The following is a 26,941-nucleotide window of genomic DNA, read 5'->3' as shown; positions in this document are numbered from 1 at the left end:
CTCTGGAAGTTCTGATTAGCTAAAGGGAGCTCTGTCTTATTCTTGGCAGTTGCTAATGATCAGAAAAAGAAGATCAGACCCTGAAGTGTCACCATCAGCTGACTCCCTTGCCGCCTCCCACATTGTCTCGTGAATCATAGTCAGTAGACTGTAGCAGCCAGAAGGGTCACTGGGTCCCCCAGCCCAGTGGTGAGTTGGGCACTGCCAACATTTTCATCCCCATTATGAGCTAATAACTGGGGCTCCCACTCAAGTCTAGGGCCTTATACCCCTCCAGCCTGCATCCTTATCATGGTTTGCTGAAATAGCAGAGTCGCAGCTGGCTGGCTTGAGGGCAAAAAATAGGACCAGAATGTGCAGAGAGGGGGCAGATACCTAGATGAAGGGAAGACAGCAAAAGGACTCCTGGTCTGCCAGTCCTATTTGGTGGGTGGAGCAGGGGCCATACCTGTCAGGCTCTCTTAGAAGTGGACTTAGAACTTAGAACTTAGAGGTTAGAATTTTTTTTTGTTATTTTAATTTTTAAATCTACTCTGCCAAAGTGTAATTTACATTCAATAAAAGCATTGGTTTTAAGTAATCAGGTCCCCGAGTGTTGACACATGGATACCCCCATGTAACTACTCTCACAGTCAAGATATAGAACATTTCCATTACTCTTGGGGCACCTGGGTAGCTCAGTTGGTTGTGCATCTAACTTGATTTAGGCTCAGGTCATGATCTCAGGGTTGTGAGATTAAGCCATATGTCAGACTCCATGCTGGAGCCTGCTTAAGTTCCTCTCTCTGCCCCTCCCTCCCTCTCTCTAATAAAATAAATAAACAAATAAATAAAATAGAACATTTACATTACCCTCAAATTCCATTGTGCCCCTTTCACAATGCAGCCCCCTATTAGTCAGGGTTCTCCAGAGAAACAGAACCAATAGGATATATACAGATAGACATAAGAAAAGGTTCATTGTAGGAACTGGATCATGCAGTTATGGAGGCAAGAACTCTTATAAACTTCCATCTGCAAGCTGGATGCGTAGGATAGTCAGGGGTGTTATTTACCCCAAGTCCAAAGGCCTGAGAGCATGGGGAGCTGATGGTTTGGGAGTCTCAATCTGAGTCTGGAAGTCCCAGAACCAAGAGTGGTAAAGAAGGAGGGCAGGAGAAGATGGATGTCCCAGCTCAAGAAAGAGAACAAATTCATCCTTTCTCTGTCTTTTTGTGCTATCTTCTCTACTCAGTCTACTGATTCAAATGTTAATCTCTTCTAGAAAGATCCTCCCAGACACACACCCTGAAAGAGTGTTTTACCAGCTATCTGGGCATCCCTTGGCCCATCTGAGTTGACATGTAACATTAGACACAGACCCCATACTCCAGGCCTTAAGCACTTAGCTGGTTTCTCTGCCACTATGGATTAGTTTTGTCTTTTCTAGAGTTTCATAAAAATAGAATTAGTTTGTACTTTTGCATCTTCTTTTGCTCAGCATAGCTTTTGAAACTCATTTATACCGTTGCTTCCTACCTAGTTCACTCTCTTTTGTTACTGAGTAGTATTCTGTAGTATAGAATACCTACTCCTTCATTTTAATAATATTTCTCAACAATATTGGACATATGTGAAACATAGTCCTAATGATTTGTACAAATTTCCTCCCCAAGTCACCACAACAATATTATAAGGTAAGTATTTGTATTATGCTCTTTTCATGGGCAGGAAATCTGATGCTCAAGAGAGATAACATAATTGTCCCCAAATACACGGTGTGTACAAGTTAGAACAAATATCTGAACAAGGTCTGATTCTAGAATCTGTGTCCTAAGAATCATGCTCTACTATCTCCCATTTTACAGACAGAGAAAGAGGCAGGATGGAAGCAGTTTGATTAGGATAACACTGCACGTCAGAAGCAGAATATTTAATATTTGAGGAATCCAAGGACCTAGATTTCTAGCATATCATGTAGCCTCCTTTGAAGGAGGCTCAAAAACCCAGGTGGCCCCTTTCTTACTGGCTTGAAACCTGTACATTCTTCCGTGCCAAACTCAAACATGTAAGGATTACCAGATGAGGACCAGGCAACGTACTAGGCCCTGGTCACATCATTAAGCAAGCAGGAACATATCTCTGAAAATAAGTCAATGGATCAAAAAAAAAAAAAACCAGCTATAGAAGCATAGAAAGAGAATTGCAAACAGTGTGGGGTTTTTTGTGTACACTAAGTCTGATAGGTGAGGGGGATTCAATGATGTCATAGAACCAAAAGCCAGAGTTCCAGACCCAACTAATATGTTTATAGAACAGCCATAATAGGTCAGCCTATACAGTATATAGGTCCTATATACTGTCCTATCCATCATCCAAAACAACCTCATGAATTAGGTACTCTTAGTATTTTCCATTCTGCTAAAGAGGAAACTAAAGATTAGTGGGGCTAAGTAATATGACTGAGTAAAGTCCTCTGAATCTTTGCTATGGATGGCCTCATTGTTCCCAAATTCTTTTTGAAATGAGGTGAGAAAGCAAACCTATTCCCACCCACCTAAATAATATGGCAGAGATGGTATTAATTATCAAATTATCAAATATCCCATCCTTCCCTAAAATCAGGCTTGGGCGTTTTCACCAGTTCTGGCCAATGGACTATGTGCAAAGGGATTAGGGTATCACTTCCCGGTGGAGGCAGTTAAGAGCTGATGTACCTCCTCCATCTTACCCTTCTTTCCTGTTGTGGTGACTGTGGAGGCCACCTCTTCCAGATGGTGTAGCTACCAGATGGGGTGAACTGCTTGACCCACATCAGATATCACATGAGGAAGAAATTAGTCTTTATTGTGGTAAACCACTGAGATGTCAAGGGTTTGCCTGTTGTAGCATTTGAACACTAATTATCCTGACTAATACAGTAATGATAACCACAACTACTGACATTTATTTAATGTTTACTCTGTTCCAGGCACTGTGCGCTAAGCACTCTACATCTGACAATTCCTCAAATTTCTTACCTTTCTAGCTTACCTACAGACGTAAGAGATATATGGGCTACAGTGAGCTCTGGATTTGTTAAGGACATACAAGAAATAAGACTTTCCCTTGGAAGCAGAATTCTCAGGCCTAAGCTAAATTCCTTTACCAAAGATAATACAAACATTTGAAAGAGCCTGGAAAAAAATGCCTGCTCTCATGAGTGTGGACATTATGTCACTAAGAAGAATCCACACTTCCTTCATCCAGGAGCAAGAAACATAGGGCTCAAATGGGAAACAGAAATTGAAAGGTCTTTAAATGTACTGGATGGGGAAGAAAAGCGCCCCATAGGAGACTTCCTCTCCCCTTCCCATTGGTAAATTCAGTGTGTCAAGATGAAGCTCTTGCTGCATGATGATGAATATGATGAAAGTTCTTTCTGAAATCTGATTCCCTATAAAAATGAATCCCATTAGGTTATTCTGAATAGCTTGCTCTCAATTGCCCTCAGGATTAATCATGACATCCAGAACCCCCAATTTAAGATTATAGGTAGGGTTAGGCTTTGGAAGAGGAGACATGTAAGCTAGTATTAGTAGTAAATGAATAAGAGTTTGTCAGCCAGTGAAGCAAAGACAGAGCGTTCCATGAAGAAGAGCAGGTAAGGCATGGGGTAGTGGGGGGGGGGGTGCTTGGCATATTTAGAGACTGTCGGAGAGCTCAGTGTGGCTGGAATATGAGGTACGATAGAGTAAGGATGGAGTCTTGGGGGGCAACTGCACTGTGGGGGAGGCTGAAACTGGGCCAGTGTAGCCTGTAACCTTGAAGGGAGTGGGTTTAATTCTGGGGTCAGTGAGGAGCCTTGTCACTTGCAGATAGAAGCCCAACCTTCCAAACTTTCTCAGGTAGTAATGGTGATAGTTTCATTCCCATCTGCTCATTCTTTTTCCTTATTCTTTCATTACTTCTGAATTTTGTCAGGAAAGAAGTGTGTTACTTTTTGTATCCCTTTAGAGACCCCAACAATAGGTACTACTTCCAACTCTCTATCACAGACGAAGAAACCAAGGCTCAGAGCATTGAAGTCCCTTGAATCTGGTTATAGCCAGGACTCCTAGGCACCTAGTACACACAGGTGTGGCTGAACTGGCTGTTAAATTATTCAGATGTTTCTATAGTGGTTGTTAGTTAGCTACCACTCTGACCACCTCCTCTCCACTCCCATCTCATGGTCCAAACACTAAAGGGAAACACCAGGCACAGTAGAGCTTGCTAACTTTTCTATAAAGCTATAGTTGACTAGTGAATTCCTGGGCCATGGCAGTTGTTAAAATATTTTGAGCATCATCCCTGGTTACATGGCTGGTGGATGTCAAAGTTAGAGATTGAACCCATGTCCAGCTGGTTCTAATGCCTGCAAGTTTTCACACTATGAGCCACTTCATACACAGAGCATGTGGGGACAATCCTACGCCCTGTTGCACATGCCAGGCCACCATAGGGCCTAGGGTTCAGCTCTGGAAGGCATACATTGGGAGAGAAATGAAAGACCTGGAATTTGTCCAGGAGAGAGTGAAAGGGCTGAAGTGGGACATGAAACCACACCATATAAAGAAAGGCTAGCAGAACTGGGGAGATCAGCTGAGGGGAGAGAAAATTTCCAGGGACCTGGAGGACTGTCTTCATATATTTGAAGGGCAGCTGGTTCAAAGAAGGATGGGATTTGCAGCAATGGCTGGAATTACCAGCCAATCCAGTCCTTATGTGTTCACTGGGTAAACAGTTTCCAGGTACCTATTCTTTGCTGGTGTTAAATTAGGTTGGAGGGAAGGTACAATGGGGAAAATAATTAAGAGGTTGCAACTAGTAGGGGAGTCAGATATGTAAACAGAGGTGGTGGAGAAATTGGGAGAATGGAGTCCTGAAACCCTGACGCCCTTTGCGGAGCTGGCAAGGGTCTTGGAAGAGATGGGTTTTGATCAGAGTCAGAGAATGTATAAGAAGTTGTCAGTCAGAGGGAATAGCACACGCAGAGTAATGGGACTGGAAAACAGTGCAACATTTACAAATGATACCTGGATTTTGACTGCAATCTAAGGCTTGTGGGAGAGGGGTGCAACTGGAGAAAATATGAAGGGGTCTTAGGAATTTGGACACAGTCGCAATGGCAACGAGGGAAAAGCAGGATGTGACAAATTCTTGTCATTGAAAGCACTCGAGAACTGATGGTTGGGGGGCTTTGAAGGGAGGTTAGCAAACAGAACCCAGTAACCAAAGTGGTCAGATGAGATGACCTTGATAATCCACAGCAACCTTCGGCTTTTCTGAGAAGATAACAGTCTTGTGGAGAGGCAGCAAAGGATGGAAGGAGAAGGTTTGGGACCCACTCGGGTGGGTGCTGTAAATAAAGGTTCCATTTAGGCTTCAGCTAATTTATTTCCAGGTGGTTAAGAACAAAGGAGATTCTGGCTCTCTATTCTGGGCATCAAGGATAGGTTTCAAATATCTTTCACCAAAACACGGGGGAGGAGGGGTGTGGGGAAGAGATGACAATGATGGGCTGGAACACACATGAGAACAGTTCTTAGCATCTTATATTGGTCAACTCATTCAGCCTCCACACTGAAATTTTACCTACTTTACACATGAGGAAACTGAGGCAGGGGGAGGTTATGCAACTTGCAGAAAGTATCAGAGCTTGGATTCAAACCCAAGGACTCTAACTCTAGAGCTCAGTTCTTAACCATCATACCAGTAGAGCTGTGACCTTCCCTTGTGGGACAGACTTCTATTTTTTATTATTAAAGAGAATTCTCAGCATTAGTACAGACCTTTATTTGCCAACAGATAAATTAGGAGGAGACATTATTCACTTTATGGGTGGATTTCTCCCAGGATCCCTTTATGGAACATCTTCCCCAAGGTCTGCTATTGACTAGATTATAGCAGTGTCCCTATCCAGCGGGCTCCAGAATCTTCCTTGATAAGTAAGATAAAGCAAATATGAAGTTAGTTTTTTAACCTATATAATTATATTGCTAGTTTAAAACTTCCCATCTTACCAGACAGAAATTAAATCTCCAGGTGATTGCCATACATCCCACAATGGTTCCCAGGCCTCTGCTTGGGCTCTCATAGGGTCTTAAAGAAGTTTCCAGAAAAGCCATGCACAGAAGGGCAGAAGACCTGACTCAAGTCAAACTGCCTGGCTAGCTCAGCATTGAAGGCAAAGGAAGGTCAGAAGGACTGAGAAGGGATGTGATAATCGTCACCATGGAAGCTGTTGTTTGAATGCTACTCCTGAGCCAAGCAGAGACGTGTTCTATGAGGGCACAGAGACTCATAGAAGAAAGGCAAGCCAACCATGGTCACCCAGTAAGGAAGCAGGTGAGCTGCGACTAGAGTATAACTCTATCTGAGTCCAAAGGCCATTGCACCTCCTTGGGCTGGTTTTCTCATCTGCAAAATGAGCAGTCTACATTATTGACAACTCTCCTGGAATGCACGGTGTTCTTAAAGATATTCCATCTACTCATGACATTAATTGGAACACTAATCACAAAAACAGCTAACAGTGAAAAGTTACAAGTTCCCTGGAAGTGCATTTAATCCTCACAAGGACTCTGTGAAGTATGATAACTTCCATTTATAGAGGAGGAATCAGAGACATTAAATAACTTAACCCAAAGTAACATAGCTATTTGCCTATTAAATAATAATGAATAACTGCAAGTCAATAGAATGCTCTAGGTTAATCAAAGACCTCTACAATTATCCATCAGTGGATCAACATGAGATAATCAGTATTTTTAATAATGCTAGCTATTTCCATAACCCCCTGCATGAGTATAACAGAATGACTCCCATGTGGCTTTGGGAAACAGGAAATTACTGATGGATTCCTATGGTACTGGTCGAGGGTGTGGTGAGGCTGGGGCCCATGCTGGAAGTAACAGTGGTCTAATGCTTAATACTCCATCTCTGATTCTGAATAATCTCATCAGCAGGACAGGACTTAATGAATAAATCTTTTGCTGGCCTCTGTAGATAATCCTGAGCTATCCTGGTACCCCAAGTCAGGCAGTAATATGGATCCCCTTCTAACACAGAGCAGTGTACACAGGGAAGAAAGGTTGAAGGCAGAATAGAGGAAGGGAGAATTAGGGGAAGAAAAGGACAGAGGAGAGAGGCTGATGTCTGAGTCAGCTATTGATGCTGGCTGGGCCAACATGTTTGGGAAGATGTAAATCTCATGGGTTCCATGAATTTTGCCAAAGGGCTTATATGTTTTAAAATGGGAACTGCAGAGATAAACCACTTTCTCACCTCAGGCAAAGAGAGGGCTGTCAGCATCTCTGGGTCTCGGGTGACATGAGTCTTCTGCTACCCCTCATCACGGCTTCCAAGGAGCACAGGGGAACTTGAAGGCTCACCTGGGCTGTCAACATTTTCCACCCCTTCCCTGTTCCTTCCCTCTAGGAGACTGAGCAACCTGATGCACCCTGTGTTGGGGGGACAGTGAGTTGGTCTTCCAGGGGTCCAAACCTTCCTTTTGGGGCCTTTTCTCCTGGGTGGCATCCAGAGGGAGCAGGTTTCATGAAAAACCCAGCTCTGAGGTCAGACATACCCAGTTTGGAGTCCTTACTCACTAACTGGGACTTTGAATTGTGTGATCTTGAGCAAGTGAACTTCTCAGAGAGAATAGGATATACTTTGCCAGTTTGGTAAAAGGGATTACTATTGAGGTCGCCCATTTGTGTCCTCCCAGGCCCTCCTTGCACTCACTCTCTCTCCTCTGTGCAAAGCTGCTGTCAGAGAGTGGCTTGTACATTACCTACCCTCAGAAGTTAGGGGACAACAAAGCCCAGATACTACCTCCTCTCATTTTAATAGGGAACAAGCAACTCTGTGAAAAGTTAAAGAAAACTACATTATGACCCAGCAATTGCATTACTGAGTATTTACCCCAAAGATACAGATGTAGTGAAAGGAAGGGACACATGCATCCCAGTGTCCATAGCAGCAATAAACAGCAATAATTAGGCAAACTGTGAAAGTAACAGAGACATCCTTTAACAGATGAATGGATAAAGAAGACATGGTTCATATATACAGTGGAATATTACTCAGTCACCAGAAAGGATGAATACCTACTATTTGCATTGACATGGATGGAACTGGAGGGGATTATGCTAAGTGAAATAAGTCAGGCAGAGAAAGATAATTATCATATGGTTTCACTCATATGTGGAACATAAGGAATAACATGGAGGACCCCAGGGGAAGGGAGGGAAAACTGAATGGGAAGAAATCAGAAAGGGAGACAAACCATGACTGACTCTTGACTCTGGGAAACAATCTGAGGTTTTCAGAGGGGAGGGAGTTAGGTGGATGGGTTAGCCTGGTGATGAATATTAAGGAGGGCACGTGTTGTAATGTGTAATGGGTGTTATACGCAAATAAAGAATCATGGAACACTACATCAAAAAACTAATGAGGTACTGCATGGTGACAAACATAACATGATTTAAAAAAAAAAAAAAAAGAAGTTAAGTATATCTCCTTCGCTCCTCAGGATCTCATCATTCCCTTCTAAATGTGGAAATGGGTACCAGACCTAGCTGCCTCCTGAAATTGTTCTGAGTTTGAGAGTATAAGCATTCCCAGCAGCCCCCACCAGAATTTAGCAGCCCCTAAACAGAAATGGCCTGTGGTGGGCTGGCTACTGCCCAGGCTGCAGTGAGGAGGTCTGGGGGAGGACGAACGGTCGTATAGGTCAATAGAGAGCTGGAGAGAGCAGAGAGCAGGAGTGCAGTGGGACTTGGGCTTGTCCAGGAAAACTTCCTGGAAGGTGGAGGAAGGAACCAGTGTGCACCGAGTACCCAGCACCTGCCACACTCTGCACTAGCTATTTTATTTTATTTTTTAAAAGATTTTATTTATTTATTTGAGAGAGAGAAACAGAGAAAGATTGAGAGAACGAGTGGGAAGAGAAGCCGAGGGAGAAGCAGACACCATGTGGAGCAGGGAGCCTGACACGGGACTGGATCCCAGGACCCTGGGATCATGACCTGAGATGAAGGCAGACGCTTAACTGACTGCGTCACCCAGGTGCCCTGCACTAGGTATTTTAGAGAAGTGACTGCTATAGTCACTCTAGGAGGGAAGAGGGACAAGGGAGGATCCAGGATTAGAACTGGCTGGCAGGGATGAGAGGCACCTTGTATTCTATTCTTCTTCCTCTAAACTCTGAGCTCCCAGTGGCCAGATGGACTGCAGGGAGTTTGCTTTTTACTAATATTGACTTCCATTCCCCTTGCTTAGGCCAGCTGTGAAGACACTGCCTTTTCCTGCAAAACGCTGCCCATTTGTAGAGGTGGGACTCCACCCTTCCTCAAACCAGAAGTTGGGGGAGGGGACCGGAAGGGGGCTGTTGAGGACTGATGCCTCCTGTTTGTCTCTTCTCCGGAGCTCTTCTTTCCTTTCTTGTCAGGAGAATGTGCAGCCTTGGGCAGGGGCTTTGTCAGATTTTTTGGCAGCTTCCCCTCCCACTGGCCCAGGAGCTAAAGGCTGGGAACCCAGAGGGGTCTGCAAAAGGCAGCCACTTTGCAGCCCTGGGCTAGTCAGAGTAAAGCTATGTGGTGTGTCGGAGTACCTGGAAAGCTTTCCTGTGGAGGGGAAGGTACAGGGAGGAGATGAAAGAGAGACAGAGAGAGACAGACATACTCACATACATCAGAGAAGGAGAGACAGAGATAGAGCAGAGAGAGATGGGGAAAAAAAGACAGAAAGAGAGACACACAGCGAGAAAGAGATAGAGAAGGGATGGATAGAGGATAGAGAAAAAAAAAGAGTAGAGGATGAGACAGAGAGGGATAGACAAAGGTCAGAGAGATGGAAAAAGACACAGAAGGGAAGGAGGAGAAAAAAGAGAGAGAGAGGGAAGTATTAGAGAGAGAGAGACTGAGACACACACACACACACACACACACACACACACACACAGAGGGACAGTGAGCTATGGAGAAGGGGACAAGAACAATAGGCAGGACCAAAAGGCAGAAAGAACAGAACCCATCCAGAAACCACACTCAGCCACATGCCAACCAGTGATTTATGCCTCCTAGAAGGTAATGTTATAAAAGAATAAAAAAGGAGAAAAGAGGAGAGTGCAAGGAAATAGTTACAAACTTCTTAGTAATAAAATAGACCTAGCAATTTGAAGTCAAATAATGTGATTGATTAAGGGTTCCCTGACTTCTCAAGTCAATTTCCCAGTCCCACAATCACATCTTAGGGATTTTTGTCCAGCCTCATTTTCCTTATCTGTAAAAAATGTTCAATGATAGTGGCTACAGCTGGAGGACTCAGGCATATGATAGGCTATATAAGCTATAAAGTGCTGAGCAAGGATAATGGGCAGAAGAAAAAAGAGCTCTAAGAATCCCCCTCTGGATTTATTTTTAAGACCAGTTAGTATCCTTTTCCAGGGAGCTGGTCTGATTGCAAATGGAAGCTCAAGAAGAGATACTGATGGTCACATAAAAGCTGCCCAATGTGTCCTAAAACCTGAGAAAGCTGGGTGGGTGACCTGAGAAAGCCACATCAGCTCTCTGCACCTCTTTTATAATGACAGCTGAACGAAATATTTTAAAGCCTCCTTTAGCGTACAGTGTTGACGCATCTGTGACCACCAAGGTGAGGAGGTGCTAGTGTGGTGAAGGTTTCACTCATGACTGAGTGGGGGTCTGGCTCCTGTCACTTGCCTCCCTCCTCCAGGAAGCCTTCTCTGGTTTTCCCACATCATGTACAGTGCCTTCCTCTGGGCTCCTGGTCACAGAGTTACCCTATTCTATTGTCTTAGTCTGTGGTGTGACTATTTCCCCACCAGACTATGAGCTTCTGAAGGCACAGGCCATCCTGCTCAGTCCCTGGATCCTCAGTGCCCAGAGCCTGGCACAGAGCAGACACTCAATGGATGTTTGTGGATATGAATGAGACTCAAATGCCAGCCCACATTCCTTCCCATTAGGCCAGACATTTTCAAGGAGGAAGGGCTGGGGCCGGGCTTAGCTGCCGGAGGCTTTGGAAGCAACCTTTGGACAATTTGTGCTGTGCTCTGAATCCTTTCTGGGAGCCAACCGAAATTCCAGGGCAGCTGAGAGCCAAAAAGGGTGGGAGGTAGACTTGCTGGCTGGGGAAAGCCTGGGTGGGGTGGGGGACAAAGAAGAAAAACCATCTTAACACAGTAACTAACATTTCTCCAGCATTTTACACTTCACATAATATTTCCACATCCACTATTTTGTTTAAACCTCATGGGAATCCTATGGCTAAGGAGTGCAGGTTCTAATATCACCAATTCTCTTTTCCAGCTGAGTAGAAAAGGCTGAGAGGGGAGGTGGCCACAGAGTCAGATCTAAAGTTGGATCTTTGGACTCTGGATCCAGTGTAAGATCAACATAAAGGTGGGAGATGATATCTGAGAGAGCTCTCGATTATTTTCCTGTTCACTTGGCTTAATGAATTGTTCAGTTTTTCTTAACCCCTGAGTACTAAGAAGTGCTTGTAAGTGGAACTATTACTGATTAAACATAGCTAAAGTGCTTTGTTGGAAGCATGTTATCAACATTATCTCATTTAATCTGATCTGTAACCCTATGAGATAGGTTCTACTATTAACCTCATTCTACAGATGAGGAAAGTGTTGCTAAGAAGGAATGAGGAAACAAATGAAGATCATACAGCCAGTGAGTAGCCTAAATTTGAACCCAAGAACTCAGATTCTAGAGCTTGAGCTCTTAATCACCTACTATACTGCTAAGATTTAATCCTTAGCACCTAAGCAGGAATCAGCAGTAAGTAGCCCCAAGAGCCCGGGAGCCACTATTAGAGGAGAGGCATGTTACTGGCCCTGTTTCCCCAGACATGGAGACTGACCTGCTCTGGATTTGCCTGGTTATTGATTCCTGTGATTCCTCCTGGGGCCCTGGGAAGGGTAAGGGGTACAGTGACATCAGTTTGCAAAGCTGGAAAAGCACAAAGATAACAGGTGCAAGGAAGAAGCAACAGCCTGTGCCCATCACCAGGAGTCAACTAGCCTGGCCACTGCCTTGCATCATGGGCATTGTGGTGCAGTGGAAAGAGCTTAATGTTGAAGTCAAAGCCAGGTTCCAATCCAGCTCTTAAACTTAGCAGCTGGATGAACTTGGGCAAAATGGGTAAATTTACTGACCTCTACTTTCCCATTTGTAAAAAGGGATAATATGGGCCTCATAATACGGAGATTAAATAGATCAAACCTTATTTGACAAATAAGGTGACAAAGGAGAAAGAGCATGGGGCTTGGGGTTAGACAGCTCTGATTTCAAATGCCAGTGATAAGATGTGTAACCTTGGGCAGATGACATCATCTCTGAGCTTCAGTCTTCTCATTGAAAAAACAAGGCTGACAGTAACTACCTTCAGATGGTCTGTTGTGAAAAGAGGAACTAATGGGTTCCTCTTTTGGAGTGAATTAATGTTCATTCACTCATTGATTCATACATTCAACATTTAGGAATGCTGTCAATACTATAGCCCCTGGGCTTATTCCTGGGAATACCAAAATGAGTCCCGGGGCTCACTAACTTTCTGGGGGAGACTGACTGCCATTTAGATACAATCATGATACTACTTGGAAGGTGTTTAAACTGTCTAAAGGTATTTAGACTGTTTGAACTGTGTGCAAAGTACTGTTTACAGGTGAGGAACAGAACATCTGTGGGCAAGAAGATCCATGCTGTATCCTCTACCAGCACAGAGGTGACCCCTAGATGGCATGGGACCACCTCAAATGGAACATTAGCAGCCTCTGCTCTTTGGCTCTGATGCTCCCCAGGAACATTTCTAGCCCCTGTCTCCCTTGGCCCTCCTGAGCCATCCCATGGCATTGTTCTGGCTTAGAGGACGATCAGAATTCTATTATGGTGATACTCTTGGGTTCCCTTTCCTGGACTTCCTTGCACTATGATTTATTGAAACTTCTGGGAAATTTTGCCCTCTTCCTCTAATTCCCTCTCCAAAAAGCTGTTCCTGTTTATCTCTCTTGGATTATGTCACTTTAGCTTTATCTAAAGATCCCTGCTTTGCAATACTAGGCCTAACCCCCAAATTAGCCTCTCTGTCAAGCTTTAATTTGGTAGGGTTTGAAACTTGTTTGGAGACAGGAGCAAAGTGACTGGTCTCAGGTCAAACTTGGGATGTCAAGCTTTTCTGGAGAGTAACTAGTCATGGCCAAATAAGCATCTGTTTCAAACAGATTAGACTTCACTAAGCGCAGTGAAAATCAATACACACAAGTGAGTTCAAGGCAATGAATAAGGATCAGAGGAGCTGGGAATGGAGTCAGTAGGCTGAATGGTATTTTTCACAAACTCATTAAACACCTACTATGTGCTGGCTTTATTCTAGGTGCTGGGGATACAGTGATGAAGAAGGTAGATGAGGTAGGAGAGAACAATAAACACATAAATATGTCATTATATAGTGTATCAGTGGGGATAAAAACTACAGAGAAAACTAAAGCAGAGAAAGGTGATAGAAAATGCCATGGGTTGGGATGATAGCAAGTTAAAATAGTGTGGCCAGGGAAGGTCTTGAGAAAGTGACATTTGAATCAAAATCTGAACTAGGTGAGGGACAGAGACACATGCATATCTGGGAGAAGATCATTCCAGGTAAGGGAGAACAGGGCCATGGCCCTGAAATTAGCACATTTCTTGTGTTTAAACTAGAGCTGGTGTCTGGACTCCTATTGCTCTAAAACCTGTTCACATAGTGGGGACGAGGTCAGAGAAATAACAGAGTGATGCAGAAATAACAGGAGGCGTAGGTGGTAGAGCCTGGCTCTATGTGAGATGGGAGCCTCTGGGGGTTTGGAGCAGTGTATGGATGAACCCGCATTTGTCAGGGCCATTTAGCTCTGCTGAGAATATACTAAAAGTCAGCTAGGGCAGAAGCAGAAAAACCCGTTAGAAGGGGACCACAATAGCCAGGTGAGAGATGGTAGGATTCTGGATTCTGGATAGATTTTGACAGGAAGGATTACAGATTTTCTGATGGATTCTGTTATGAGGGAGAAGGGGTAGTGAGAGAAGGAGCACTCGAAGACTCTAAGGTTTCAGGTCAAAGACAGAGTTACCTAAGTTAAGTGGGGGAATGTTGAGGGGCAGCAGATTTGGGGAAGAAGATCAGGAGTTCAGTTTTGGTCATGTGAACTTGAATGCCTTGTGGATGTCCTGAGGAGACATCGAATGCATAGCCGTGTTGGATACATGAGTTTGGAGTTCCAGCTTTTAGAACCATTATACTAGGTGAGGTTGACAAAGGAGTAAAGGTGTGGGTACAGGTAGAGGAGAAAGGAAGATAGCACTGAGTCCTGACCCCAGACCCCAAATAGTGTGAAGGAATGAGTAGAGGAGACCAAGAAGGAAGAGCCAGGGAGGCAAGGGGTAAACATGCTGAGTGTCCAAAAAATGCAACCGATGAAGGACTGTTATCGTGATTATGAAGAACTCTGAAAACTCAACACTTAGCATACAAACAACTTAATCAAAAAATGGACCAAGACCTTAACAGACACTTTATGAAAAAAGATAGGCAGCAAGTAAACATATGGAAAGATGTTCCACATTAAATGTCATCAAGGAAATGCACTTAGAACAACAATGAAATACCACTACACACTTACTAGAATGGTGGAAATCTGAACACTGACACCGCCAAATGCTGATGAGGATGTGGAGCAGCAGGAACACTCATTCATGGCTGGTGGGAATGCAGAAAGGTATGGCCACTTTGGAAGACACTTTGGTGGTTTCTTACAAAAGTAAACATAGTCTCACCATGTGATCCAGTATTCATGTTCCATGGTATTTACCCAAAGGAGTTGAAAACTTAGGCCTACCCCCAAACCTGCACACATAGCAGCTTTATTTATACTGGCTGTTAACTTAAGTGCTAGGCCTGACCCTCAGCCACGCTGGGGCTGCTGTGTCTAAGTCACTGACTCAGTTTAGAACATTCCTTCCCCTTTCCTCACCAAGAAGTGGTCCTCTTCACTTCCAGAATGTTGCTCATTTATGAGCCCTCCTCCATGGTGCCACTTCTGACTGGTCTCCTGTATCTTTGGATCCAGTCTCCCCCTAGTTTCCTCAGGACAAGGGTGTAGGCCTGAACTTCCTAAGCACAGTTCCTTAGGATTCTTTGTGTGGCTACCATTTTCTTTCTTTACTGCCTCTAACTCTACCTCAGAAAATGATAAAAACCACTACTAATACTGCTGTTGCTACCACCATTACTACTACTATGACTGCTACCACCACTACTGCTGCTGCTACTATCACCACCACCATCATTACTACTATTACTTCTACTACCACCACCATCACTGCTACTACTATTACTACTACCATTACTGCTGCTGCTACTTATATTTCTACTATTACTACTACTGCTATTATTACTACCTGTCTTTTGGCTGAGTGCTTGCCATATGCCCCTCTGCTATCCCTTTCCAGGTCTCCTCTCAATCCTCACAGCAACCTTCAGAAGGGCCTTATTATTCCTTTTTTTTTTTTTAAGAGATTTTATTAATTTTTTTGACAGAGACACAGCAAGAGAGGGAACACAAGCAGGGGAAGTGGAAGAGAGAGAGCAGGCTTCCGGTGGAGCAGGGAGTCCAGTGTGGGGCTTGATCCTAGGACTCTGAAATCATGACCTGAGTCAAAGGCAGATGCTTAACAACTGAGCCACCCAGGTACCCCAAAAGGGCCCTGTTATTCCTATCTTACTGACAACCAAGCAATCTGTACCTCTGCCCAATAAATTATATTCCATCCAGAGTCCTGCTTCCTTTGTCAGTCTCTTCTGCATCTAGGACAGGCTCTGAGACAGACATGGGCATGGCTGAAATGCTGGGGGTGGTGGAGGCCATGTTTTGCTGTAGGGAGTGCACGATACTGGCTTTCTTGACAAAGGAGTAGAGTGGGGAGCAGACAAATGAAGGGAGGTGAGTCAAAGGCCCAGGAGTCATCAAAGGAGAAGGTGAGAACTCTGGGGAGTCATGGCCTCCCCTAGAACCAGGGCCATTTAAGCCATGAGAAGGGTGAGGTGTTAGCCCTGAACAACATGGATTTCCTTATGGTGGTAAGCCTAGTCCCAGAACCTCCAGCTGAGGCCAGAAGGAGCTTCTGGGACCCTGACTAAGACATGCTACAGAGGGCAGCACTGAGCCCTCCCCTCTTCACAGCAAAGGTTAAAGATAATGGGTCCTGTGGGTCTGTGACATTCAAGTCAGGCAGGCACGTGCTTCTTCTGAGTCCCAGGAATAACCCCAGGGGTCGGTATTTGATCACATCCAGAAATTCCCAATTCCTGACTCAGCCTGTCTCTAGAGGAGCGTCTGGAAGACCCTGACGCCCTGTGACAGTGACTCATGGAAAGCTTCCTGGGGGAAGGGTCATGGAGAGAATTGGCTCCACCTCAGGAAGGGGCTTAGGCACAGTCAGACTCCCCAGCCCAGGGTTATACCTGGTGACCTTGGGGCCACCAAACACTTCATTGCCGCTACTGCTTACTGAAAAAGTCTGAATCATTGGCATCCAAGGTCCTCACCACCTTACCATTCTCACCTATAACCTTATGCTCTGTGACCCCAATTTCAAGGACATATGTATTCTTGAGTATCTACTTTTTGTTGAACACTTCATAGGTGTTGTGTTCTTTATCCATTCAGCAAACACAGACCGAGGGATCACCTGGGCCAGGCATTGGTCTAGGTCTTGGGCAAACGAGAGAGACAGGGCATCTGTCCTCATAGAGCTTTACGCTCTGATGAGGGATCACCCCCATTTTATAGATGAGAAACTGAGATTCAGAGAGGTGATGGGCTACAGAGCAGTGACTCAAACACAGATACGTCTAGCTCCAACACAGTTCTTTCCATCCCTATACTTTCCTGCAATCACTTGAAGCCCCCAGACTGTGGTGCCTCCAGGCCTTTTCAGGATCTGCTCCCTCTGCTTGGAATGGCCTCCTCACCTCTTCTCTAACCAACTGATCCGCTATTATTCCTGTAGGATCTTCTCAGCCTCATCTCCTCTAGGAAGCCTTTTCCATCCTCATGCCCTTCTTTTACTGTTGGGTCTCCTTTGGAAGGTGGGTTCCTGTGCTCGCTTCAGCAGCACATATACTAAAATTGGAAGGTGGGTTCCTGTGGGCAGCAGTGTGTTCTTTCAGCTCTGAGTCTCCAATGTCCAATGTGATATAGGGTCAGAGACCCAGGACCTCTTGGTTCAACCTCCCCTTTCTCCTAAGATGCTTCCCCAGGGCATGGCATATTTACCATACCACTCCCCTGGAAGAAATTACTGATCCCCGTTGAGATAAAGTGGCTTCTGGAAGAGCAGGCTTGAATCTTTCATCCTTCCATGGGAAAAAGTCTTCCAGAGCTGACTTGGGAAAGGAGGAGCTCCCATCTGAAGGTCTTACTGCCAAGGATGCCCTAAGGGGAGCACTGTGGGAAAGGGGCTGTTCATGGCAGGTGCCTATATTTCATCCCCCTGCCTACACCTTAGTTGTCCTCCCAGTCCTGGACTAGTGAACACTCCCAAAGCCATTGGGCCATCTTCTGCTGCCACAGACCTCCTGCCATCTGAAGACTCTAGCCCTCTCTTAGTGCTTCCACATGGATCCCACTTCCCTTACTTGAATCTACATTATGAATTCCAGCAAGTTCTCAAAGATTCTCTGAGCATACCACAGTTTTATTCCTTGATGCTTTTGCACCCTGAGCACTGGCTGAAAAGGAGGTGAGAATCTCCATTTCCCATCAGTCAAGACTTTGTCCAGAATCTTCAGGCTGAGAAATTACTTTCCTCTGCTTTTCCCAGTGGGTGGGGTCTTGGGCCAAGGCCAGAGGGACTCCAGAAATTCTCCCTGTCTTAGTCATTTTTCTTCCCACTGACCCCTACAGCTGGACAGAGAGGGAAGTGGAAACTCCCTAGTGTGGGGGGACTTCTAACCTTTGCTTCCCATGAGAGGACAAGGTGGAGACTCAGTACAAATCCACTTCCTTCCTTCCCCAGCCCTGTCCTGGGATAGAAGGGACAGGAGAGCAGGGCAGGGGGCAGAGGTTGGGAAATGATCTGGGAGTTTGAGGAAGGTATGGAGGTTGGAGGTAGGGAACTGACATGTCACATTTACAGAGAACTACTGAGTTCCAACACCCTTTGCATACTTTATTTGTTACACCCCAAAATGCCATCACAACCCCCAAAAGTTAAGACCATTCTTTCTTCTTTATTTTTTTAAAAGATTTTATTTATTTATTTGACAGAGAGAGACCCAGAGAGAGAGGGAACACAAGCAGGAGGAGTGGGAAAAGGAGAAGCAGGCTACCCACTAAGCAGGGAGACCAATTCAGGGCTCGATGCAGGGCTCGATCCCAAGACCTTAGGATCATGACCTGAGCTGAAGGCAGATGCTTAACGACTGAGCCATCCAGGTGCCCCAGGTAAAGCCATTCTAATTCCCATTTTACTGAGGCTAAAACTAAAAGTAAGAGAAATAAAATGCCATATGTCATTTCAGCATTTCCCAAAGGTGGCATAGCCAGGTTAAACCAGAAAGATGCTCTTATCACTTTCCTATTGCCCTGCCTCCAGACCCACTGCACTGACCTACTGTTCCAGAAGCATAAGAAATCTTGAGAGCCCTCAACGACTGATCCTGGAGCCATGGAATATTACACCACAAGGATCACCTCATTCTGGTTCAAGATGCTCCCTCTACCATGTAGGAACAAAGGGAGGTTTTGCCAGCTTTCAGGAACTAGTAGAATCAAGATTCAAATACATGTCTTTTGACACCGATCTCTGCCCTTTCCATTCAATTATTTAATTTAATGACAAACAGCTTTCGTGGCCAAGTAATCATGCCCAAATCTATTCCAAGTCCTGGAAGCATAGCTTCCACTGTCTTCAGTGGAGTGATGGAAGAATGAGGAAGAGCTCATCGCCCCATGTGACCCCTCCTTTACTGCAGCGCCCCACCCCCACTTTCTTACACCCAGGCTCTTTTCTTTCACAAATTTTGTGTGATGCCCTTAAACCATGTTGAAATGAAATTCCTGGTTAACCTATAAGCACAATTTAAAAAAATTAATAGGGTGCCCTAAATGTAGTATAAAAGAGAGATCAAATAGAAATAGTTTCTAATAAAAACTAGATAAAAATAATTTGTAATAAAATAGAGTGTTTCCACTTATAAGCACATGCCCGTGACTACACTAGAAGATATAATGAAACAGTCCGATGTCTGCATTTATGCATAAAAAGTCATGAACTTAACATCTACAAATGTGGACTGATTTGGATTTTTTTATTAGCAACTCAAAGGCCTGGAGTAGGGCTGGCACTGGTGATAAGATTTGTTGAAACAACTCTTGTTAAAGTTCCAAAAACACAATGGGGAACCTGCCCTGAATTTACATGGTGGTTGCATTTGGTGGGGAGTGGATATATATTAAAATTGGTCCCTGCTTGAATGCTCTGTGTGCAAAATAATGTGGAGTTAGGTCCTAGGTTTGCATATTATAAATGGGTTTCCTCTGTGTGGTGTCTGGTGGGATGGTCAACTGCCCTGTGGGCTGCAGGATTGTCCCATGCACATCCCTGCCCCTTCCACTAAGTGCCCATTGCTTGTGACAACAGCCAAAGTCTTTCCACCAGTTTCCAAACTGCACCTGAGGGACAGTACTGCCCCGATAGAGAACTAGTGATCACATTTTTAAAGTTTTACTCAAAGATTATATACCAAGCTCTTAATATCTCTCTAAGTTATTCAAGCCCTGGATTTAGTGGCATCTGGATGGAAAAGGCAACAAGCAAGATAATGGTGGAAAGATCCAGAATCTAGAAAGATCCAGGTTACACTGTTTTCCGCTGTATTTCCAGGTCTACTGGCACATACTAGGTGCTTAACAAATATCTGTGCAACGAAATTATCAGCTGTGTGGCTTTGAGAAAATTACTTAACTTTCTGGAGTCTCAATTCCCTCACAGTGAAATGATGGTCATACTACAGGGCTGTGATTACAGATGATTAAGTGACCAGATACGGGAAAGCCTGGAGATGTGTAGAAGGAGCTCAACAACAATGAGTTGACAATGAAAATCAAGATCCTGCTATGATCTAGCTGGGATGAATTCTGGATCATGGAAAAGCTAACAGAAGCGTGTTTTCAAAACAGCCTCTGACTAGACTACTTGACCTTTCAGGAAGGTGGTTCCTTTCAACCTTGAGACTCAGCAATTCTGAGGCCCTTGTCTAGACAGAGGTGGAGATGAGGAGCCATGTTCCCACCCACACTTGCCCACCATGGGCCAGTGCCTAGCACATCCCTGAGCCCTCCAAACATTCCAGGAAAGTGAACTCCCTCCATGCCACTCCACCCTGTCATTCAGGTGAAGGACAGAAGCAAATATTGATTGAGCACATCCTACATACCAGGAGCTTTATTTTTCCCTAATCCAAGCTGTTAAATCTCCTCAAGATGGGAGGAGATGGGAAGCAATATCCCATACATGAGGGAACAGGACTCAGAGACTGCCAGTGATTTGCTTTAGGTCTCAGAGTGAGCTTGGGGCAGTGTCTCCTAGGGCTGGCCTTCCTTCTGCCACAATGGGGCAGCTTGTCAGAGTCACCTGCAGAGCACCACAGCCCACGCCCCACTACCCAGCTCCTAGGATTCACCGAACACAGACGGAGTGGAGGTCCTTTGCTTCCACCACTGGTTCAGAAAAGCAGGGTTAAGTGTATACAGGCTGGGAAAGAAGATGGAGAACAGGTTGGAAGGTGTTGAACACCAGTAATACTGGGGATGGACTGGGACTGAGGCAATGGAAGGATTTCAAGCAGGATAAGAGATGCTCAGTAAGGTGCTTTAAGAAGATTCTACCCATAGTGGACTAGGAGACTTCAAAACTGGTCAGGCGGCTGCGGGGATTCTTCTTGAAAGTTTCCCTCAATCTCTCATTTCCCTGCCCCTTCTTTCTAGCAGGGGAGCTCCCAGAGCTCAGGGAGGCCCAGGCAGCTCTCCCATCCAGAGTACGGCAGTTCTGGCAGCTTCTGGTGTTGGGATCCACTGACTCTCTGTCTTCTATTTCTTCTTTGATTTTGCACAAAGGTGCTATGGGTCCGAGGGTTAGATGCTGCTGCTTTTCTGGCCCCAGTCTCCAAGTCAGCAAGATGATAGGGTTGGACTAAGAGCTCTCCTTTTATCTTTATGGGAGTGGGAGGAGCCTAGAAAAGTAATAGGACATGAGCGAGAGATAAGGGGTGGACGGTGGAAGCCTTGTGCACAAGTCACCAGAAAAGGTGGTGACCCCCAAAGGAAGAATAGCACATTCACAGGTTATCAGGTCCCAGAGGCAGGTCATTCCCGGTTCTTCTCCTACCTTGTTGGGGAGGAGGCACACTAGCAAGGTCGGGCCACCCAGAGGCCCTGGGACATAGCCAGCTTGCCCTTGAGGGTTGGCATCCCAGTTTTGAACAGGCTGAGAGGGACTGGGCAAGATCTTCTCTGGTGGGGATGCCTCTGAATCCCTAGGATGAAGTATAGTCCCAGAGAGGCCAGATTCCTTTGATGATAACAGATGCTTTTTTTTTTTTAAATTTTTTTTGTTTTTTTGAGAAGCAACAGAATTCCTTTTGAGCAAGATTTCCTTCCTTCATTATTTATTTACTTTTTGTCCAGTGATTCAGCGAAACAACCTCAAAACCAGTCTCCAATGAGAGGCAGGAAGAACCAAACCCTCAAACATCAGTGATCCTGTGAGGTTTGGAACCTTGTGGAACTTTCCTTAAAATAACTGCATCAGGAGATTGTCCAGTTGGGGGTAGAAGAAGAGGAAGACCTGAAAGCAGAGTCTTGGGGCTCCTGAAGGATTCAGGTAACTGGAGGGAGGACTCTCCACAGTGAGGACTTGGATGCGGGTCTTAGCATTTGTTCCCCCAACCTCGCAGATTCCAGAGGGTGCCATCTTCCTGAAGAAGGCACGGGTCGGGGTCTGAACTCCATTGTGCAAGACAAGTGACTTGCATGACAGGTACTATGGTTATAGCAGTGGAATATGAATTGGAACCTTCTTGCCGCATGTCCATATGTTCTTCACCCATGCTATAATATATCCCAATTCTTGATGCAATGTTTTGGTTCCTTTAATTCAGTGGGAAAAACAAAAAAGTCTTTAATGCATCTAAATTGGAATCAGGCCAACAAGATTAAAAGGTTGTGGCGGAAATAGTGCCAGACTGGAAATTCAGGAGACGTGGGTCCTATTTCAGCTTTGGTTTATTAAGCCATGGGACCTTGTGTAGGTTGCTTCCCGAAGGACACAGAGATGTCCAGGGTCAGAGGAACCTGGTATTTGTAAGCAGGAAGTCAGGACAGATCTGAGAATAGAGCTGCTGATGGGCAGAGCGAGGTGGGGTGGAAGTCCTTGCCCAAGAGTCACGCAGACTTGGGGGTACGTCCTAGTTTTCCACTATGGGCTGCATGATCTAGAGCAAGTGTCTATGTCTCTGAGCCTCAGCTTTCCTATCTTTAAAATGGACAAAAATAGTAAGCCATCTCGAAGGGCTGCTGTGATAAACGAAAGTGAGAGGATGCATGAGGAAGTGCTTAGTAAATGTGAAAGCATGGCACAAATAAGAGATGTCATTATTCTAAATATTAGGGGAATGAATATTAGTCCTCAGAGGGCCTGGGGCTAAGTAATAGCAGCTACTATAACAACTATCATTATTTTTTTTTTTTTTAAAGATTTTATTTATTTATTTGACAGAGAAATCACAAGTAGGCAGAGAGGCAGGCAGAGAGAGAGAGAGAGAGGAGGAAGCAGGCTCCCTGCTGAGCAGAGAGCCCGATGCGGGACTCGATCCCAGGACCCTGAGATCATGACCTGAGCCGAAGGCAGCGGCTCAACCACTGAGCCACCCAGGCGCCCAACAACTATCATTATTGAGTGTTTACTATTTGTCACACTGAGTCAAATGTATAAACTAAGTGTATAAACTCATTTAATCTTTATTTATGTATAACTTATACATAGGAAGTTAACAGAGAGCTCTAATCTTAAGAGTACTGCTTGATGAATCTTTACATTTGAATATATCACAGAACTCACTGAATCTTCATCAAGAACCCTACACTGCTTATTCCCCTTTTACAGATGTGGAAACCGAGGCATGGCCGGGTTGCAAACCCAGTCTGTCTGCATACTGTTAGTCATGTGCTACTGCCTCAGGGATCTAGTTCCTCAAGAGGATAGCTGGAGTCACCAGTGGCTGGGAGACTGAGAGGTCCCCAAGAGGCTACTGGAAGATTCTGTCCCAGGTGGAACCTGTTACTTGCCCAGGTGAGGAAAGCCCAGGGTCTGAAACAGAGGGGAAGGAAGCAAATGCACCTGAAAGTGGGAAAAAGAACAAGGCATAGGAAAGGAGGTTCAAGCAGTAGGAGCAGAATCTGAAGGAAGGAGACAGTCACTGCTGAGGGTCTGATTATTGATGCCTCTAAAATTTGGTGTATAAGAGCCGGTTCTTGATCAGCTTTCCTGGTGCATTGACAGAGACAAAGATCAAGTTCGGAAATGGAATCTGTCCTTAAGCACTCACAGCTCCCCAGGTGGGACCCACAGCAGATGATGCTCATTTCCCAGGGGGTTAGCACTACTTCCCAGAGCTTCCATTACACCCTCAGTTAAGAGCCAGGCCAAGGCAGTGCTGAGAAAGCAAGTCTGGGAGAGAAGTACCTCATCGCCCCACCGTTGCTGGAGACAGAGGAATGGGCAACCTGCTCTCAAATGATAGGAAATGAACAGAACCACAGCTGAAGGCAGCTTGGTGCCTGAAAGAACTTTGAGCTGGAGTGCAGGAGGACCTGGTTCAAGCCCTGGTCCCAGTTCTGGCTTCACATGACCTTGTACTCACTCCTGACCTTGAGGAAGTCATGTCTTATCTCTGGGCCCTGGTTTACCCCACTGTGGAATTAGAGGCATGACAAAGATAACATCTGTTTCTTCTGTTTCTTTCACTTAAAAACTCAATGAAATGTTTACATCACGATTGGAGAGTCCAGTGAGACTGAAGGTGGCCACCCCGGAAGGCCCAGGTTCACCTGCTGCGTAAACACTGAATGGAGATCGGTCATGGTAGAGCAATGGCAGGTGTCCATCTGTCTGTCCAAGTCTGTGTTCCTGTTCCTTGGTCCTCTCTCTTAAAGGCTTTACGAAGGTCCTGTGCTCAGGACCAGGGCGATAAACATCATCTCCTTATTTGGGAGGCAGGAAGTTGCTCCCCACCCCCACCCTCTTTTGTTCTTCCAGAACTCCCACTCCACGCCCCCTCTCTTCAGTTTCCTGCTTCCTGAGGGTCTTCGAGCTGGTGGGGGACCTGGATTACAATTGCTACTCACTGATTTGAGATCCAGCAAGAGAGTGCGGCTTGTGTGAGCCAGCGGGCGGGAATGAATATGTCGGGTAAAGGGGAAAGGCGGGGGCCAGGGTCACGTAGAACAAGCCAGTCCCAAGAACCTAAAATTAGCTCTGGGAACTGGAATGTTAGGGCTCCAGGGAACCACAGCTGTGAAAAGAAAGCACGAGACAAGGAAGGAAAATGCACCCCGCCCACACCCACCACAAATGACTCGCTCACTCTCTCTGCCCCGGGGTCTCCACAGCTTTTAACCCACCCCCATAATATCTCTGGCTGAGCTCACCAGGCTGGTCAGTGGGAATCCCTCCTCTACGAGCACGCTTTCATTATCGCTGGAGACTGCGGGACAGTGTGGTCTAGGATTCCTGATAGGAAAAGGTTTAATTGGAAACAGGAAAGAAGAAGACAAGTTCGGGTCTGGGGTAGTGACCACAATGAGAAAATGACAGGCCCACTAAAGTGAGAGGGTGACAGTGCAAAAGGGACACAAGGCAAGGGGGGGATGTCACACGCTGGAAGGCCCCCTGGGAGAGCTGGGCACATGGGAGACAGAGAGCAGGCATGCTGAGCAGGGGAAGCAGAGTGGAAAAGGACTTGAGGAAGGGGAGCTGGGGGGAAGCTGGGGGCTGTGCACCCCTTTGCACACATACAATGATTGGCTGTGTTGTGTTTTTGTTTTGTTTTGTTTTGTTTTTTTAAAGACCACACATTACTGAGTGTGAAAGTCTGTGTTTTCAAGTGTCTAGAGCTCATGCATCAAACACAGGCCATGGAGAAGAATGTCAGGGAGAGGCGAGAGGCCAAACCTGAGATGGAACCTGTAGAGAGCCATCCTTTACAAGCTGGGCTTGAAATTCAGGTCCTGGAAACCGATGGAGGGGAAGTAGGGGGTGAAGGGGATAAAGGGATGGATGCAAGCACTAGGTTTCTTCCTCCAACTCCTTGTCCGAGTGGGAGAGCTTGGTATTCAAGGATTTTTGCTAAAAATCAGCTAAGGTTCATCTTTGTGGAATAGCAACTGGGTATCTAGAGCTATGCAGTTCTGCCCACCCTGGGGAGGTTGGAGGCTAGGGCTGTGGGTGGGCGATAGAACCTTTGTGAAAACCACTTTGGAAAGGGATAGGATGGAAGTGATATCTTTTGAGCACCTTTTGCTCTTTTCATGCCAAAGGCTCTATGACTGCTCTCCTTCTCACAGTTACCTAGAATGGAAACTCCAGGAAGGTGAAATATGGATTTTTTTTTTCTTTTTACCAAGGAATTCCAGCCTTGGGAACAACTCCTGGCACATAGTGGACCCTCAGCAATAACCTGCTGAATGGATGTGATATTCCAAAAACTCTGCAAAGTCCTTATTATCCTCTTCTTTTATGGATAAGGAAGCTGATGCTCCAAGAAGTGGAATCACTCTCAAGCTCCCACAGTGAATGAGAGCCAAGATTTTAATCTTTGCTGCTCATAAGGTCATGCAGAGTATGTCATATAGCCAGCCTCATCCTTATGCAATGCTGTTTTATAAAGTTATCTGGTTTTGTCCTGGGTTCCCTTCTCAGCCTCCCTGGGGCTCTCCACACTTTTGTCCTGCCACTGAGAATCAAATGTCTTGATCTTTTTCCCCAAGTGCCCAGTCCATGTCTTTCAGATATGCTTTAATTAATCCTTCCTCAAACAATGATCAGTCCTTTGTACCCTTCATTCAGAGGTCACTCTAGCTATGTGTCTATGAGTAATAATAGATACCAGCTGAATGATGCATCAACTGGGTTATGCTCCTAGATTACAGAATTAAATACACTTATACTAAGATATAAGCTTTATGAATGCAATTCTTTTTAAAGATTTTTTATTTTTAAGTAACCTCTGCACCAAACACCGGGCTTGAACTCACAACCTCAAGATCAAGAGTTGCATGCTCTTCTGACTGAGCCAGCCAGGTTCCCCTATGCATGTAATTCTGAGAGATCCTTGGGTATTTGTAGAAAATGGTTTCCTGAACTTCTCTCCCCTCCCCCACCCTTTCTTCCCTCTCTCCTTCTTCTGACCATTCCAGTATTTCTCCCTCCTTCCTAAAGCCAAGCTACTGAAAGGCTTGGATTTATAATATGAAGGGATCCTATTCTCAAATTATCAGCAATGACTTAGTCCCTTCCATGTCTCAGGACTCATGTGTTAGTACACCTTCTCCCTCTGCCTGCTCAAACTCCTTTTCCTCTACCTACAAACATGCCTGAGCTTTGCTTTCATAAATAAAGTCAAGTATTCTTTTGATCCCTTAAGTAATCGTCTCTTATCATTTTATCTCCACACTTCTTCAACAAGTAGTCTCCCTATTGCTTTTACAATGCCCTGCAACCCAGTTTCTGCTCCCACTACTTTCCAAGGATCATTCCCTTGAATTGCTGGTGACTTTTAAAACATACACATACACACACACTTGTATGCT

General features: G+C 45.2%; 1 protein-coding gene and 1 long non-coding RNA gene across 3 annotated transcripts in view; one reads left to right on the top strand and one right to left on the bottom strand.

Annotated features, from left to right (window-relative positions):
• The window catches only part of SYN3 (synapsin III), a 449,385-nt gene that overhangs the window by 185,244 nt on the left and 237,200 nt on the right, over window positions 1-26,941 (bottom strand). The window lies entirely within an intron of this gene.
• LOC116592869 lies at window positions 21,762-26,354 on the top strand. Its single transcript, XR_004286640.1, has 3 exons — window positions 21,762-21,956; window positions 23,238-24,230; window positions 25,757-26,354. It is a non-coding gene; the product is annotated as an uncharacterized LOC116592869 (long non-coding RNA).

This window comes from Mustela erminea, chromosome 6 (assembly GCF_009829155.1).
Source record: "Mustela erminea isolate mMusErm1 chromosome 6, mMusErm1.Pri, whole genome shotgun sequence".
NCBI classification, from domain to species: Eukaryota; Metazoa; Chordata; class Mammalia; order Carnivora; family Mustelidae; genus Mustela; species Mustela erminea.
The sequence above is the reverse complement of the archived record's forward strand: the minus strand, read 5'-3'. Positions and strand labels throughout refer to the sequence as shown.